Consider the following 16,933-nt stretch of genomic DNA (forward strand, 5'->3'; position numbering starts at 1 on the left):
GGTACAGAAAATATTAGGCAACCAGTGGAACTGCATAAGATAAAAGACAAATAATTTGGGTGTCTGGGTATGATAATGTTGACCCAAAATGAAGGGGCTGTTACTAAAAGGTCCTCTTCAGCTCTGAATCCTATGACTATGATTCTAACCTGTGCCACTTGGTTAAAGTACCCTTGGTAAGCCTACAACCCCTCAAGCACAAAGGTTTTTGAAGAAGGTAAAAACTCTGTATAACCCTTAGAATCAAACAATGGCTGCTCTGTCTGAAGAACCAAACCTCAACCTATCTTTCCAACCTCATTTTATGTTGTTCCTCTTCCCACACTCTACAGTCCAGACTCATTGGTCCTTCTTGAGGGTTCTTACACATGACACTCCATCTCTTGTTTGGGAACCTTTGCAATGCCTGTCTCCCAATCCTGAAAGACTCTCACCTCACCTCCATCCCTCATAATCTTGTTTCCTTCAAAACTCAGCTCAAGGAACACTTTCTTTTTTTAAAAAACTTTCCCAACCCTTCAAATGCTAGTGCATCCCCAATTACCTCCTATTTATTTGGCACATCTGCATATGTATACATGGTTTCCCCTAACAGAATGAAAGGCCCCCCAGAGCAGGGACTACTTACTTCACTTTGGTGAGCCCAGAGTAGGCTCTTCAGAAAAGCTTATACATGATTATTCCCCACCCCCTAACAGTCTCCCCACAGTGCAAAATACCCTGTTACTGTTTAGAGTACCTCATCTTCTTAGTCATTATGGTTCACACTCCTCAATATCTCTCATTCAATCAAATCTAGTCACTTGCCAAGTCCTGCTAATTCTATCTCACATATGCCTCCTCTTCTCTCTTTCTTTTTTTACTGGAAGCAATCAGGGTTAAGGGACTTGCCCAGAATCATACAACTAGTAAGTGTCTGAGGCCACATTTGAGTTCAGGTCCTTCTGACTCCAGGGCCAGTGCTCTATCCACTGTGCCACCTAGTTACCCCTTCTTTCCTCTGACCTTGCCACCACCCTAGTACAGGCCCTCATCACCACACATCTACTGCAATAGCCTGCTAAGTGATCTCCCTGCCTCAAGTCTCTCCAGTCAGCCTTCAAATTGATTTTCCTGAAGTGCATTTGCACTTGTCACCTCCTTCTGCCCCAAATCATTCAATCAACCGCTTCGATGTATATTAAATGTAAAATACTCTGGATTTTAAAGCCTTTCACAACCTAGTTCCTCCCTACCAGTGTTATTACACTTTACTCTCCCCATCTACACCATGCAATCCAGTCTCTGGCCTCTTTGCTGTTTACTGGACAATACAGTTCTTTTTTAATAGTACTTCTGAGTTTGCAAAGTTGTTGTTGTTTAACTTTTTTTGACCAGTTTTATGCTGTGAATTTTCACTTCCTTCTGTTCCTCTTTATCTCTACTTTCTGGCTTCCTTTAAGTCTGAGCTCAAGTCCCATTTTCCAGAAGAAGCCTTTCCCAGGGTTCCTTAACCTTAGAAATATTAATCCATCCTTTGGAGATTATCTCCGATTTGCCCCTGCAGATCTTGTTTGTACATAGTTGTTTGAATGTCATCTCCCCCATGGAGCTGTGAGATCCTGGAAAGGGGCTGTATTTTGTCTTTCTTTGTTTTGTCAACAGGCACACAATACTGATTGACTTTACTTGATCTTTTCAATTCAAACACTTTGTTTTGTTTTGTTTTGTTTTGTAGGGCAATGAGGGTAAAGTGACTTGTCCAGGGTCACACAGCTAGTAAGTGTTAAGTGTCTGAGGCCGGATTTGAACTCAGGTACTCCTGAATCCAGGACTGGTGCTTTATCCACTGAGCCACCTGGCTGCCCCCTCAAACACTTATTAATGACTTACTATGCTCTGTGTTCTAGAGACATAAAGACACCCTCTCACCTCCCCAAAAAACAATTCCTATCCTCAAGGCTCTAGGTGGGTATTTTTCCCACCTTGCACATCCTACAGTGCAGGGTATATTCAGTAAGCACCTGTTGACTGATATGCCAGTGTGAGCACTGAGAAATAGTGAAGCAAAGAACTGGAATGGCTTCACCCTCCACGTAGAGGTCATGAGTAGTCTATCATGTCTGGGCAGTAGTTCAGAAAGCTGCCATTCAAGATGTCCACCACATCACCAGGACAATTCTACCCTTACAAGATAAAGATAAATCATCCCGATGTGTGCTTGGCAAAGGCCCATATGCCAGATTCATCTACAAGCATGAAAATAAAAAGTTACCTTTTTCATAATTACCATTGCACCCAATGTTTTTTTGGGGAGGGGGGGGCAATGGGGGTTAAGTGACTTGCCAAGGATCACACAGCTAGTAAGTGTCAGGTGTCTGAGGCCGGATTTGAACGCAGGTCCTCCTGAATCCAGGGCCCATGCTTTATCCACTGCACTACCTAGCTGCCCCTCCCCTCCTTTTTTAAAACATTTGGCATTGGGGCAGCTAGGTGGCACAGTGGATAAAGCACCAGCCCTGGATTCAGGAGGACCTGAGTTCAAATCCGGCCTCAGACACCTGACACTTACTAGCTGTGTGACCCTTGGCAAGTCACTTAACCCTCATTGCCCTGCAAAAAAAAAAAGATGGGGAAAGGCCTTCCTTAGCAATGCCATAAAATAAGGCAAGAGTGGAGGGGAATCGGGGATACATACATACCCTATTTTTTCCCCCTTTTTTTGGGAAGAAGCCCACAAAAGCACTCAAGGCCCCGGCAGCCTGCCACCAAATTCTGGAATCTACACCCGTTAGGGTAAGATCCTCATTCTGTTTCTTTTACTAGAATGGATGTAAACATAGGCTTCCAATGCAGCAGGAGTCAAAGACCCTTTGTTACAAGGGGTCTGCACTTAAAATAATCAGAGGAATGTTGTGAAGGAAAGAAAGGAAATATTGCTTACTTAAGACTCGGTCTAAGCAATTGGTTCATGCCCAAATAAGAAACAAGGGAAAATTCCATGGGACATCTGTGTGTTTTTATTTTAAAGGACTATTTTAGAGAAATTAAGTTCCTTCCCTGTCTGCCTCAGTTTCCTCATCTGTAAAATGGGGATAAATAACAGCATAGCATACTCTTCCCACAGTTGTTGTGAGGATCAAATGAGATGTTTGTAAAGCATTTAGCACAGTGCTTGGCATAAAGGAGGTGCTTGGGACATAGTAGGTCCTTAACAAATACCTGTTCCTCTCTCTCTCCCTCCCTCTTGTGTCTTGCTAGATTTTAGAGACTCCAGAAGAGAGGCAGTAAAGGGAGGAGAAAGAGAAAATAGCAAGAACCACACGGTACAAAGTCTAAACTTTACAGAAGGGTTCAAGGCAGGCCAAGTTTGCCTCGATTACTCTCAGTATGTGTCAAAAGAAAACATAGATTATGGCTGACGGCGAACATTCCTTCTAAAAATTCATAGAAAAGGAAGTGATATTTTCTCTAAAAAAAGAACACTAGCATTAACCCATGTCTTTACAGAAGAAATAAAATGCTAAGGAAGTTCTGGAGTTAACCAATGAACTCACAACCTTAATAATACTGGACCCAAATAAAACTCAACAGAAGAGAATTTCTCTGGGTTCCCTCTGGTGCTACCCAGAAATCCTAGCAAATCTTTATGGATAAGACATCTTAGTTCTCTCCTGGCATCTCTGTCACCTCCTTCACATCCATGTTCTGGTGAAAGAAAATTTTTTTGTGTCTTAAAGCAATGGTTCCCAAATGCTTCACTGTGGAATCAAGGCTGAGAAACACATTCATTTCTGTACTGGTTTTAGAACTACAGATAACCATCATCCCCAGGAATCTTACTCCTTGTCCACTGCAGGCTTTTGAACTGTTTCACTTGAAAAAATATAGACTGTTCACCTCAAGAGTTTGTGATCATTAGCGCAAGACAGATTTTCAAAGCTATTTCTGTGTTGGAAAAACTTAACTGAATGTTATCATCACCTGGATGACCAAGCAAAAGACTTATATATCTGAACGTGTTCACAGAGCTTGGCAGATAATTATATACCTCTCCCCCACAGAGCGTCCTACATGAAAATGGTGATAATTTAATTTATGCATTTATACATATGTGCTTACATAGTATATCTTATTTGACCCTTAGAGCACTGTAAGGCACTTGTACAAACATCCCAGTTCAATAGATAAAGAAACTGAGGCTCACTAAGGTTAAGTGATCTTGCTTAAAGTCAGAAAGTTAATAAGTGTTAAGGTCACAAACTGAAATTCTGATCTTTCCATTCCAGGTAAAGCATTTTCCAAAAAAAAACAAAACAAAACAAAATACACTTCCTCTCATAGATTATTTTGTCCCAATCTATCTCCTTTCTCTTCAAGGAAAAAGCAGCCCTGATAGCACCAAAAATACATGTGTCTTGATAGTATGTCCCATAATGAACAAAATTAGAACTCGTATCCCACTCCACATCACCAAAGCAGAGAAGTATCAAGTATGGCTGGTGTGCTTCAATCATTACAGCAAGATGAGCTTTCTAGCCCATGGAAAGTATACTTGCCTCCCCTACAGTCCTATAGAGACACATGCAAGTGAATTTTACAGATGTTGATATTCAGTGTGCATAGTTTCGCATGGGCCAAGAGAATTCCTCAGTTTGGGCTGTTTTGGAGAAGAGATGAAAGAGAAAAAGCTACAACTAGATGCCTACCTTGCCCTCATAGATACATTTGTGGGCTTCACCATTCTGATTTGAAGTCATAAGATCTTCCATGACGAAGAGTTATGGATGCCTGGGATACAGAGAGCCTACTGTTTCTTCTTATACTAGTTCTTGGCCAGCACTTTCTAGGGGATAATTATATTCCATAGGCTGATCTGGCCCTAGAGAATTTAAGCCCTAATGTCCAGAATGAATCCATTGTTTTATTTCATGCAACCAAGTTTTTTATAAAAAAAATGAATCAGCACTTAAAAGAAAAGAATTATAATACATATAGTGCCACTCTTATTCACATGCGGGGATGGCAAGACAATCAGCAACAAATACAACTAATTTTAAAATCTCACACAAGATTTTACTGTGTAGTCTTGAACATTCTTTTGTTGTTGTTTCGTCTTTTTTGTTTTTTCCTCCTTTCTCACACTTCAACGGCCTACAATGGAAAAAGGGCTATCAACTCTGGCTCTATACTCTTTGAAGACATCACCACAGATGATGACCAGTTAAGTCTGTAAGGGATAGCCCATAGACACTACTGCCATGGTCCCCCTTACTAAGAAGAGCATACCCTAGTATAACATAATATCTCCAGTTCCTCTCCTCTCATAGCAAATCACCCTAAAGTTCACTTTTCTCGACATTTCAGCCAGAATAAGGGACTGGAAATACTTAGTGGAACTGGGACAAAGTGAGAAACATTACTGTGTTAAAATCTTTTAAAAAAACTAAATTCTTTACAGACTAATCCAGTTCCCTTAAAATGAAAATAAAACATTCGATGAAGAGCAATCAAAATCTGCCTAGGATTTACAAAGGAAAGAAGCCAAATAAACAAGCCAAATGTAATACTAAACAGAAACAGGGAAAGCAGAACTGGGGTCTCAGTGATCCTTAAATCCACTAAAATGCCAGCTGGAGTTCACTGTAACTTCAAATCCTTTCTGGATCAGTGTTTTTGTCAGTCCTTGGACTCCATCTACCCAGGCCGGCTGCATCTCCGGCTGAGGCTCTTAGTGGCACAGCCTTTCAAGAGCTGCTGTGACCAAAAACTCACTGTCCTGTACCAAACCGGTCACGAGCCTCTCCAAATGAAGTGAGGCTGGCCCTCATACAACAGACATACAGTGTCCACCATGTCCAAATGGTAAGCCTTTGGGGCAGCTAGGTGGCACAGTGGATAGAGCACCGACTCTGGATTCAGGAGGACCTGAGTTCAAGTCCCACCTCAGACAATTGACAATTACTAGCTGTGTGACCCTGGGCAAGTCACTTAACCCCAATTGCCTCACAAAAAAAAGTTCAAATGTGAAGCCTTTCTAGTTTGGTAAGCTCCTTCAAGGACTGACTGTTCTTTTTGTTAGACCATCACCAATGCACCAGGATGAGGCTATCTCAGTAGGACTTCTGAGGACAGTTCAATATTCGCTAGATAAACCACTGCTTGGAGAGGCAACATGAGGTAATGGATAAGAGACGCGGGAAGTCAGGAAGACCTAGGTTTAAATTCCACTTTTTACACTTAACTGATGGGTAGCCATGGGCAAAATCATTTAACTTTTAATACTCAAAAGCAACACTCTCTAAGACAAAGAGCCAGAGAATTTCCACTGGGAAATTCTCATTAGAATGTGAACTTTTTGGGGGGCAGCTAGGTGGTGTAGTGGATAGAGCACCAGCCCTGGAGTCAGGAGTCCCTGAGTTCAAATCCGGCCTCAGACACTTAACACTTACTAGCTGTGTGACCCTGGGCAAGTCAATTAACCTCCATTGCCCCCGAAAAAAAAAAAAAAAAGAAAGAAAGAAAAGAAAGAATGTAAACTTTTTAAGGGCAAGAACTTATTTTGTATTTCTTCCACTTAGTCCTAAGCAAGTAGTGCTTAATAAATGCTTGTTAACTGAATGATTTCCTACACAAAAAAAATAATAACTTGGGTTAAAAATTGCTTAAATTAGGCTGAGGATATATGCCTTGATGTTAACTTAGGTAGATAGGTTTAACAAGATGTGAAAAGGTAGGGATGGAGAAAGAAGAAAAGAGGAACCCTCTAGCTTTTACTTAGAACAAACATACTTTGTCCTTCACAAATGGATTGTGCAGTTACTTAAGAGACAAGAATAAGCAAAACACATTAAAAAAAAATCAAGACTTCACCATCACCCTAGCTTGGGAATGACCGATAATTATAGAACTGTGGAGATACATCAGGATCACAGATTTAAAGTTAGAAGAGTGAGGACAGCTAGGTGGTGCAGTGGATAAAGCACCAGCCCTGGATTCAGGAGGACCTGAGTTCAAATCCGGTCTCAGACATTTGACACTTACTAGCTATGTGACCCTGGGCAAGTCACTTAACCCTCACTGCCCAACAAAACAAAACAAAACAATAATAAAGTTAGAAGAGCTTATCTGGTTCATTCCCCTAATTTTACAGATGAAGAAACTGAGGTTAAAAAAGACATATAACCAAGTTTACAGAGCTTGAAAGCTACAGAGTTGAAACTCGAACTCTGGTCCTTAACTCCAAAACCAGCATTTTCTAATACACCACATTGTACATCTCTTTGAATGTCTCATCACAGAAGAGATAGGCATACAAGACCAGCACAAATGGGATTTGAGTGCAGTTTCCATAAGTAACAAAAAGCAGGTGGGGAAAAGCATGGTATTTAGAGGAAAAGGGGATCTAAGAGATGATCTAGTTCAACTCCTTCATGAGGAGGGGGCAGCGAGGTGGCACAGTGGACAAAGCACCAGTCCTGGATTCAGGAAGACCTGCATTCAAATCTGGCCTCAGACACTTGACACTTACTAGCTGTGTGACCCTGGGCAAGTCACTTAACCCTCATTGCCCCAGAAAAACAAATAAAATAAAGTTGAGGAAATTGAAGCTCAGAGAAGATGAAGTAACTGGTCCTACTAGGTCACACAAACAGGAAGTGATAATCTGGACCCATTCAAACCCAAGCCTTCTGACTCCAAAAGCAGAGCTTCTTCCATCATACCACAATGCTTCCATCACATTGTACTTTGCCAGTGTAGGAAGGTTTCAATAAATATGCTGCCAATTTTGACACTCTTTATTAGTGTCAGCACTCCAGATACACATTACAAAAAAATGAAACCCACTATTCAGCCATTTAAAAAAGTACACGCTAGCCAAATTTTTGGTTTAATCTGCCCACTCTCACTAGCAGTATAAGGATTGATGTCGGTAAGTATCAATGAGCGAAGAATAACCATAATAATGCCTTATATGTGTACTACATTTTGTCCTGGTCAAAGCACTGTCAATATAAATTATTTCCTTTAGTGTACAAGCTCATAAATAAGCCTCCAAGAGAGTTCCCCCATCCCCTTGTCCAGTTGCCTCCCCATTTTCATACAAGATGATGTAACTGGGGCAGCTAGGTGGCGCAGTAGATAAAGCACTGGCCCTGACTTCAGGAGGACCTGAGTTCAGCCTCAGACACTAGACACAAGCTGTGTGACCCTGGGCAAGTCACTTAACCCTCACTGCCCTGCCAAAAAAAAAAAAAAAAAGATGATGTAACTCATATTAAGTGACTTGCCCAAGTTCACAGTTAGCCAGATGGCCAAAAGCCAGGACCAAAGCCAGGTATTTGATTCCTAAATCTAGTCTTACATACCTAATCCTTCATCTCTGAGCCTACCCTGATTTACATGAGCATCTTAAATGGGTAAACTGAAAATGTTCCTAATCAAATGCAAAGATTTTTTTCCTTTAAAACATTAAGATCTACTAATCTTTAATTATTTAATAATTTATTCTCTCTTATTGGTTTTGGCAGTGGTCATTTGTTAAGTCTGTGACTGAATTTACTAACTTCCATAATCAGGTTTGTTGTCAAAGGGGATTGTTACTTCGTTGTAGATAAAAGGGAAAAACACAATATCATGCAGTGGACAATCTTCCCATTTAAATAAATAAAAAAAATGCTGTTCTATTGAGAGTAGAGGATTTTTTGGGGGGGGGGGGAGGTGGAGGGTGGGCAGAGGATTTGTTTTTGTAAAGCATACTCGCACCTTATAGATTCTGAATTGTTCAGCTTTTCCAATCTTTACAAATAAAATGCCTTGATTATGGGATCCTAGCTCATGACTTGAAGTTTCCACAATTAACACTATCTGATGAGTAATTTTCTGTAATCACTGTTAACTGATTCCTTTCAACAACATTTCTTCCTGGAGATTAAAATGCTCATACATTCTCCAGTAAGCACATACCCTCATGAACATATCAAAATGGTTTATGGAAAATCCTAGAATTTTATTCTTATCACACTCTTAAAATAACACACTACGGCTTTCAGATTTTTAGGCTTTTTTTTTCTTAAGCTGATTCTTTTCATGGCAGAACAAGAAAATGCTGCTAGTTTTCATCACAACAGCCCACTTTATACTCTAGAGTCTAGACTTTGTCACAATGGCAAGTTGAGTCTGTGGGACAGCTCTCAGTACAGTATGTGTTTAGGTCTCTTCTAGGCATTTGCCTAATTTTCCTCCTGTAGAATGAAAAACATATTTGGAAGAGGAGAGAGGAGAGCTGCAACAGCATCAGGGATAAATGCATAATAGTTGAGACCATGAGGAGAGTTCTATCGGCAAGAAGACAAAGGTACACAGCTCTTTGTTCTTAAGAGCTCCCACAAGGCTGGAGTTGTTTGAGATCAGTATTTGCTGTTTTGACAGATGCCCTTGTGGAATGGAGAAGTGGGCGAGATGTGCTTATGAGTCTCCCATAAATGAACCTTCTGAAAGATAGGTTACTAAGAAAAGGAAGAGTAGGCGTCTACGTCCACAGAGCAGAGCGCAAGTTTTCTTTTTGGCTCAGGATTGCCAAGTGCTGTGTGAACTAAACGGAACAATTTGTGAGATGACTTGCATGGAGGCTAAGCATAAGGAAAACTCAGTGTGACCATTTACCACCAGGATGATCTACATATTTGTTTTCTTTGTTGAAACAATATTTAAGGAATAAAAAGCTGACTTGAAATACAGCACATACACATATACATATATGCATTCATACACTTTTAAAAACTCTCTTCAAATTCTACTCTGTTATACAGGGCCACAATTCACTCACCTGTAAACCAAAAGGTTGAACTAGATGATCCCTATACTTTCTTCCACATCTAACATCTTATGGTCCTATAATTTCTAGAGAAAATAAAAGACAACTAGCAGCGATCTCCAGCATAAAACTATGACATGAGGGTGTGAGGATGGGATCAGATTCATGGTACATTTGGGATGTCAGAAAATGATGAGAGAGAAACCTATGATAGAAATGGCAAAGAAATGTTAGAATTCCTTTAGACCCACTACAATCACATCATTATGGTCTGCAAAATATAACTGTCAGTATCACAACTATGGTTTTTCCTCTTCTGTACAGAGTAGCTTTATCACATATCTCATAGAATGTTAGAACTGAAAGTAATCCCACAGGATTCATTTAGTCCAGTCCCTTCACTTTTACAGATGAGGAAACTGAGGCCTGGAGTTACATGGTTTATTGGCAAGATCAAGACTAGGGTATAAGCTTCTTCCAGTGGTCTCTTCATTTCACAGCAGTGTCATCTTGTACTCCAGTGGTGTTAAATTCAAATAAAAATGGATCCTCAAACATTGGTTTGGGAAACCAAATTAACATTAACTATACCACATTGTATATTTGTTTTGTTAAGCATTTTCCAATTACATTTAAATCTGATTCTGCCCTAGCTCCAGAGTCTGTTGGAAGTTTGACACCTCTGTTGTATTCCATAGCTGGGAAGTATTTTTCTTGATGTTTTCAAGAGTTAAATGATGGCTCTTTGACAGGTTAAACCCAGTCAAACTCAAAATTGCAATGAGTAACAATTAAACTCATAGCAAAGTGGACTAAAAATGATTCACAGGTTGATAAAGGAGATTGAAGCAATCATGTATAGTACCTTGGGTAAATCACTTAACTACTCTATGATTCAGTTTTTTCATCTATAAAATAAGGAGGGGTTGAAGCATTTGATACTTAAGGTTCCTTCTAAGGATAAATCCCATTACTAGCCCACTGAAGCAGCCTGAAGGAACAGGTTCCAAAAGAAAACAAATCTAAATAGAATTACAGTCCACAATCATGTCTGATTTATAAGTATTGACCCTATTCCCAAATTACAAAGGAAAGCAAACCCATAACTCATTAAAATCCCCATGTTGGTAAAATTCAGCTTGGCACTTATGACAAAACTATCTGCATGAAGAACTAAATTCTGAACTAGGTTGGAGACTTGGATTCAGTTTCGAACTGTGCCATTAGTTGGTTGTGTGACCTCAGGTAATTTATTTTTTACTTGAAGCTTTGGTTTCCTCAACTATGAAATGGAGATATTACTCATCCTGGTTACCTTACTGTTGCTTATGAGCATAAAATGAGATGCTAAATTATAATTTCACTGAGGGTAGCATGGTATACCATAGAGAGGATGTGGCCTTGAACAAGACAGACCAGTGTTCAGTCCCACCTCTGACACATACTGACCATGTGACCCTGGTCAAGAACCCAACAACCTTTCATTGTTCTGGGCAATATCCAAGACTATAAAGTTGGAAAATAAGGAGACAGCCTGCACAAATAGAGGCAGTCTCTTTGTCCAGGGAAATCCATAGAGTAATGAAACTCAGTCTTCCCCTCTAAGATTGATTCTTTTGTGAAGGCAAGCAAGGCCATCTTTTGCCTTAATTTTTACCCATCCTTTGACTACTGAATGGGTATTGCCTCAGACAAACTTCGACCTGGGAAAGACCCTAACTTTAAAAGGCTAAGGTCTCCCACTGCATCCTGCACCAGTGCCAGTGCTCCTGACCTGTTTCTTTCCACTGGACTTTGATGAGTCTGGAAGAGACTGATGATGACAGCTCTGCACAGCCCTGCCTCACTTAAATCAAATTCACTTGCAAGTCATATCACCCTCCTGATGTCATTAGTCCTGCAAGAATGAAGGATGAACAACAACAATAGAGCAACGAAATCACAGATCAGTACTAAACCCTTTTTCTACTGAAGGCTGAGAATGACTTATGCCTCCTTTTAGCCAAAATACATAGCATCCATTCATTCATTCAATGCCTAGGAACATAGATTTCAAGTTGGAAGAGATCTTAAAGGTCACTTAGCCCAAACCCCTCATTTTGCTAATGGAAAACCTTAGGCACAGTGAGGTTGAATGAATTACCTAATACTATACAAGAAGCCAAACTTGAATCCAGGTCCTCTGATTCCAAATCCAGCCCCACTGTATGTGCTGAAAACTTATTGTGAACATATTATGTGAAAAGAAGGTAAAAAATCTGAGGCATTAGGTTAATAATAAAAACATGGGACGCAAATAACTGGAAAGGATGAATACAGTATGATAAAAGTTAATTAATCAAATCTTTAAAAATAGATTTAAAACTTGCAGCAGTCACTCATATAGAAGAGGAAGCTTTTTTTTTTTTTTGGACAGGCAATGGGGGTTAAGTGACTTGCCCAGGGTCACACAGCTAGTAGGTGTTAAGTGTCTGAGGCTGGATTTGAACTCAGGTACTCCTGACTCCAGGGCCAGTGCTCTATCCACTGCACCACCTAGTTGCCACCGAAACTTTTTAACTGTAACAGAAATCCTGTCCTGAAGTCCTCAGTTTTGAGTTATACAATCACTGGGTAAGATTACCAGGGAAGGATAAAATTCCACAAATAAAGTTTGTTACTTTATTATTACCCAGGAAAATAATGAGACATTTGATTGATAGCACGAAGAATGGACCATTACATTACATCTGCCAGTAATAATACACACAACTCTTAACACCCAAAATACAGACTAAAGAACAAGTATACAAAGCAACCTCCTTTCTGGGCTGCTCTCAGTCCACACCAAGTTTGGCACTTGTATTCACTCTATTTCTCTGTTCAAATCACAGCTGGAAGAAACTCTACTCCAGTTCCTTAATTCCCTTCTGCTATTACTATTGATCTAAGTAACCATTTCCTTCACTAGCTCTAAAAGACCGACCCAACCCCCCAATTTTCCTTTAAGGATCTTGAAACATTTCCACAAACCAAAGAGGTTTTTCATTCCCCCTTTCACATAAACAAAATTGGAAACACTGTTAAATCATCTGTCAATAAGCAATCTAATGCAATGCTTTGAGATAACCAAATCCAAGACCTCAGGATACACTCTGCCTAAGATGCTATGCAAAAATGAAAGTTACACTGGACTCTGTTAGTTGGAAGCAAAAAATACGACTTGATTTCCCAGATTCATATGCCCCTGGAAGTAACCTATGACTCCCATTCTTTAAACTTGGCTAAATAGAGTCATTACTCACCCATTAGCTGCAACCTTCCAGAATTCTGCATGCTACCCACCTCCCTACTCTCCACCACAAAAGGGAAATAAAGACACTTTAAAAAGTCACCGGTGAATCAGTGGTTAGCAGATCTGGCCTTAGCACGTCTGCCTGCCTGCACAACCAGACAACTCCGGACTGAAACAAACTTCATACAAAGCCGCACAAGTCAGCAGGAGTCAGAGGACACTAGATCGCTGACCGAGCACCCCTTCCGCTCCCCGCAAACCCCAAACCAAGTCTTAAGAAGCCCTTAAGAAGCCTGCAAATAATCCTTTCCCCCTGAGAGAGTCTAGGCAACTTTTTCACCCCTTTAAACGCTGCAGGGAGGAAAAGGAAGGGAAGAAGGAAGAAAAGAAAGGGAAAAGGGTGAAAAAGAAAGGGAAGAGGGAGGGCACCTCACCACAACACCAGTCTGGAAATCAAGCCCGGGTTCTTGGGAAAGCCAAAAGGGATGACTTGAAACGGAAGGAGAACAATAGCCAAGGCTGAGCCGCTGAAGCCCCTTTGGGGGTAGCAGGCGGGCTACTACTCTCTTCTCAATCTCTGCAAACTTCAGCAGTCTGGAGGAGATGTGAGCCAAGGGGAGGGGAAGGAATCTTGGCATCGGAGTCTCCCGACCGGTCCGGAGCTGGGTGCAGAGAAAGGCAGTTCGCCAGTCCAGGGACTGAGAGCAGGTGGGGAAGGAGTCAGCTACATCCTGCCACCCTCCCTTTCCCCCTCCCCGTTCTGTAATTCATTCCTACCTCACTCCCCCAACCCAGACGAGCTCTAGCAAACCCTTCGCAGTGGGAGGACTGCTGGGGGTGGGGGGTGGGGGTAAAGCTACGGAAGAAGATCCTTCCCCAAACTTTGCCCTGCTCCCTTTCTCCATCCCTAAACTAAGCCACCTTTTCCCTTCCCTCTCAAACCAAACAGAGACAGACAGTTTGCAAGGGGGAGTGAGCTTCCTCTCCTCCCCTCCCTTTCCCATCCCCAAGCCGCCGGTCGTGAAGAAGAGAGAGTTGGTACCTCTGTGCTCCCAAGTCTCTCTCTGCCCCCAACGAGGAGTCGCTATCGCATTCTGCCTCCTTTTCCCTCGGCCCCGCTGTCCCGCAGCTCCATTCGCTCCCGCTCCAGACACAAAGAGAGGCAGAGACACTATAGGGCGCCGGCACTGCCCCCTGGGAGGAGGGAGGGGGGAGGAAAGGCGAGGGGGAAGGCGGACCTAGGGTAGGGGCGCCGGGCAAGTCCCAAAGTCTCCGCGCCAGACACTCACCCCATACAAACTACTCCCGGCCCGCCGGCAATGCAAGCCCGCCAGGCAAAAGGGGCGAGCACCTCGGACGCCCGCCAGCCGCTTTCCTAAGGAAGCCGCTGCAGCTGCAGCTGCGCCTGCTTCCTTCTTCTTCTCCTCCTCTTCGTAGTCGTCGTCGTCGTCGTCGTCGTCGTCGTCCTCCTCCTCCTCCTCCTCCTCCTCCTCTGCTTTCTCCACCTCCCTGCCGCGGCTGCGGGTGGTCAGTGGGCGCCTCGGCTCCCGGGGCTGGGCGGGGGCAGCGGCAGTACCACCACGTGGCCGCCAGGCGCCGGCCCCCGCCGACCTGGAGCAGGAGAGCGAAGGGAGGTGCTTGCCATTCCCCACCCCTTCCACCCGGCCGGCCGGCAGGGCCAAAAATTCCTCGAGTCAGGTGACCCGGAGTTGGGCACTCGGTCGGGACCTGACGGAGGTACTCCCGCGCTCGTTCTGAACCACTCAGTTTTGCCGCCAGTTCGCCTCTGCCTCGATTTTACTTCGTGGGGGATTGTTTCTCGTTCCATTAATGTGTTCATCTTTCTTTGCTGAAGCTAGGAAAAGCTAGAATTGCCCTTGACCTCTGGGTTTTAGAATCAATCAATCAATCAATCAAAGAGCATTTATTAGACGCCTACGATGAACCTGGCCCTGAATTAAGGCAGGGGCTTGAACCAAAGTGAAATGTATATAAGCAGAAGATCAAAATGAACTAACTACACTTAATTGCTGAGATTCTGAACAGGCTTGGGGGACTGGGGGGACCCCAACTATTTTCTTTTTAAATAGAACCTCAAGAAAAAAGGTAAAGAACCGGTTAGAGAAGTTTTAATCAGAACCACTGCTGTAAGTACATTGTCTAAAACTATCGAACTAAAGCGAAATTGGAATATTCTCTTACCTGAGCCAATATTTCATCTGGTTGCAGTACGGGTCAGGGGTAATATAGAATCGAAGACGTTTTAAAGGGGGAAGAGGAAATTTGAAATGGAATCTTCCATGATGATACAGTAGGCTTTGGCTGAATTTTAGGAAGAGGCATTAGCTTCCAGGCTTTCTCTTCCTGATTGTGCTGCACGATCATTTGCCAGGGAATCTCACTAGCCTCCCTTTTTATACACACATGTAACCCATTTCCTTCTAGACCACTCTCCTCTGACAGACTGATTCATCTTGAGGGCTTCCCTTTAGAGATCAGGGGTTCTTAACCTTTTTGTGTTGTAGACACCCCTTTGGCAGTCTAGTAAATCCTATGGACTCTCACAGGATATTTTTTTTTAATAATTGAAGGAAATTCTAAATTTCATTTACAGGTTAGTGAAAATAAAGATGTATTTTCCCCGTCCAAGTTCATGGACTCCAGGCTAAATACTCCTGCTTTAGATAATAATCCATATGATAATGCATTGTACTAAGCTAATTGAGGTCGGGGCCCTGAATCTTGACTTTGGATCCCCTTAGAATGTGAGCTCTAGGGTAGGTACTGTTTTTCCTCCACCCCGCTTTCCTTTTTTTTTTTTTAATCCCCATCACTTTGCACAATACTTGGCACATAGTAAACACTCCATCAATGCTTGTTGACTGACTGAGTTACTTGTTTCTAGGTTTGGTATAGGGGTATTCAATTTTCTGGAAAGTAGCTCAGGTCAGTTACATCCAATATAAAATAGATTTTATTAAAATACAACAATTGCAGAAATAATTTCACAGAATCATAGAATTTAAATGTGGAACATTTAGATCTCAGGGGGCATTTAATTTAACCTATCCCCAAATTGAGGACTTGTGCTAAAGCACATAGGTGATCAAGAAAGCTCTCATCTGCCCCCAGAGATCTGTACAGTTATCGCACAGGTATAATACCACCTTGGTTTTGAGGCTCACCTGAGTGGAGAAATAATTCTTTGTTTTTAGGAAGTTAAGCAACACTCCACCACCAGAGTTATCCCCCACCTTACCCAGAAACCTACTATACAAGTAGACTTACAGACTACTCTAGGGTTGAGGTTTCCCACCCAATCCTGGGAAAACCTGGTATCGATGGAGTGTCAATTCCCTCACCAGAACCTGCACAGCTCACAACACTCACAGTAGGAGGACATGGCCCAGGTTTACTCCTCATTACAACCCCCAGCCACACTATTTCTAGGTTCTTGTTATTCCTTGCCAAAACAGTCTTTCTTCTTCCTTTGGTACTCAGCTCCCAAGAAGACTTCAAGATTGAAATGGCCTTCAATAGTCATCCTAATCCAACTCATTCCAGAAAAAAGGACCTCCAAAAAAATTGGCAGTCTAGCCTTTACTTGAAAAACTTCTAGTGAGGGTAAACATGTTATTTCCCAAAGCAGCCCGTTTCACTTTTGGATAGCTCTTATTTTTGGAAAATTCTTCCTGATGTCAAGCCTAAATTTGCCTCTGTAACTTCTATTCATTTCTTCTACTTCTGCCCTCTAGAACCAGATTTAGCAGGTCCAATCAGGAGGCAGTTTGGAAATAGTGCCAGCTTTATTGGCCTCAATTTCCTCACCTGTAAAATGAGAGGATTGCTTTATATGGCCTCCA

At 42.1% G+C, this 16,933-nt stretch overlaps 1 protein-coding gene across 5 annotated transcripts in view; it reads right to left on the reverse strand.

Moving 5' to 3' along the window:
• The window catches only part of RAI14 (retinoic acid induced 14), a 179,680-nt gene extending 165,115 nt beyond the window's left edge, over positions 1-14,565 (reverse strand). For 4 of the 5 annotated variants that reach the window (XM_043976112.1, XM_043976111.1, XM_043976109.1 and 1 more), the window contains exon 1: positions 14,360-14,565. The gene's annotated coding sequence lies outside the window, so the exon portion shown is untranslated. Of the gene's footprint in view, positions 1-14,112; positions 14,235-14,359 lie in introns of those variants that run through there. The other variant, XM_043976107.1, reaches the window with a different exon arrangement.
• Between the last annotated feature and the right edge of the window lie 2,368 nt (positions 14,566-16,933).

Source organism: Dromiciops gliroides, chromosome 1, assembly GCF_019393635.1.
Source record: "Dromiciops gliroides isolate mDroGli1 chromosome 1, mDroGli1.pri, whole genome shotgun sequence".
Classification (NCBI taxonomy): Eukaryota; Metazoa; Chordata; class Mammalia; order Microbiotheria; family Microbiotheriidae; genus Dromiciops; species Dromiciops gliroides.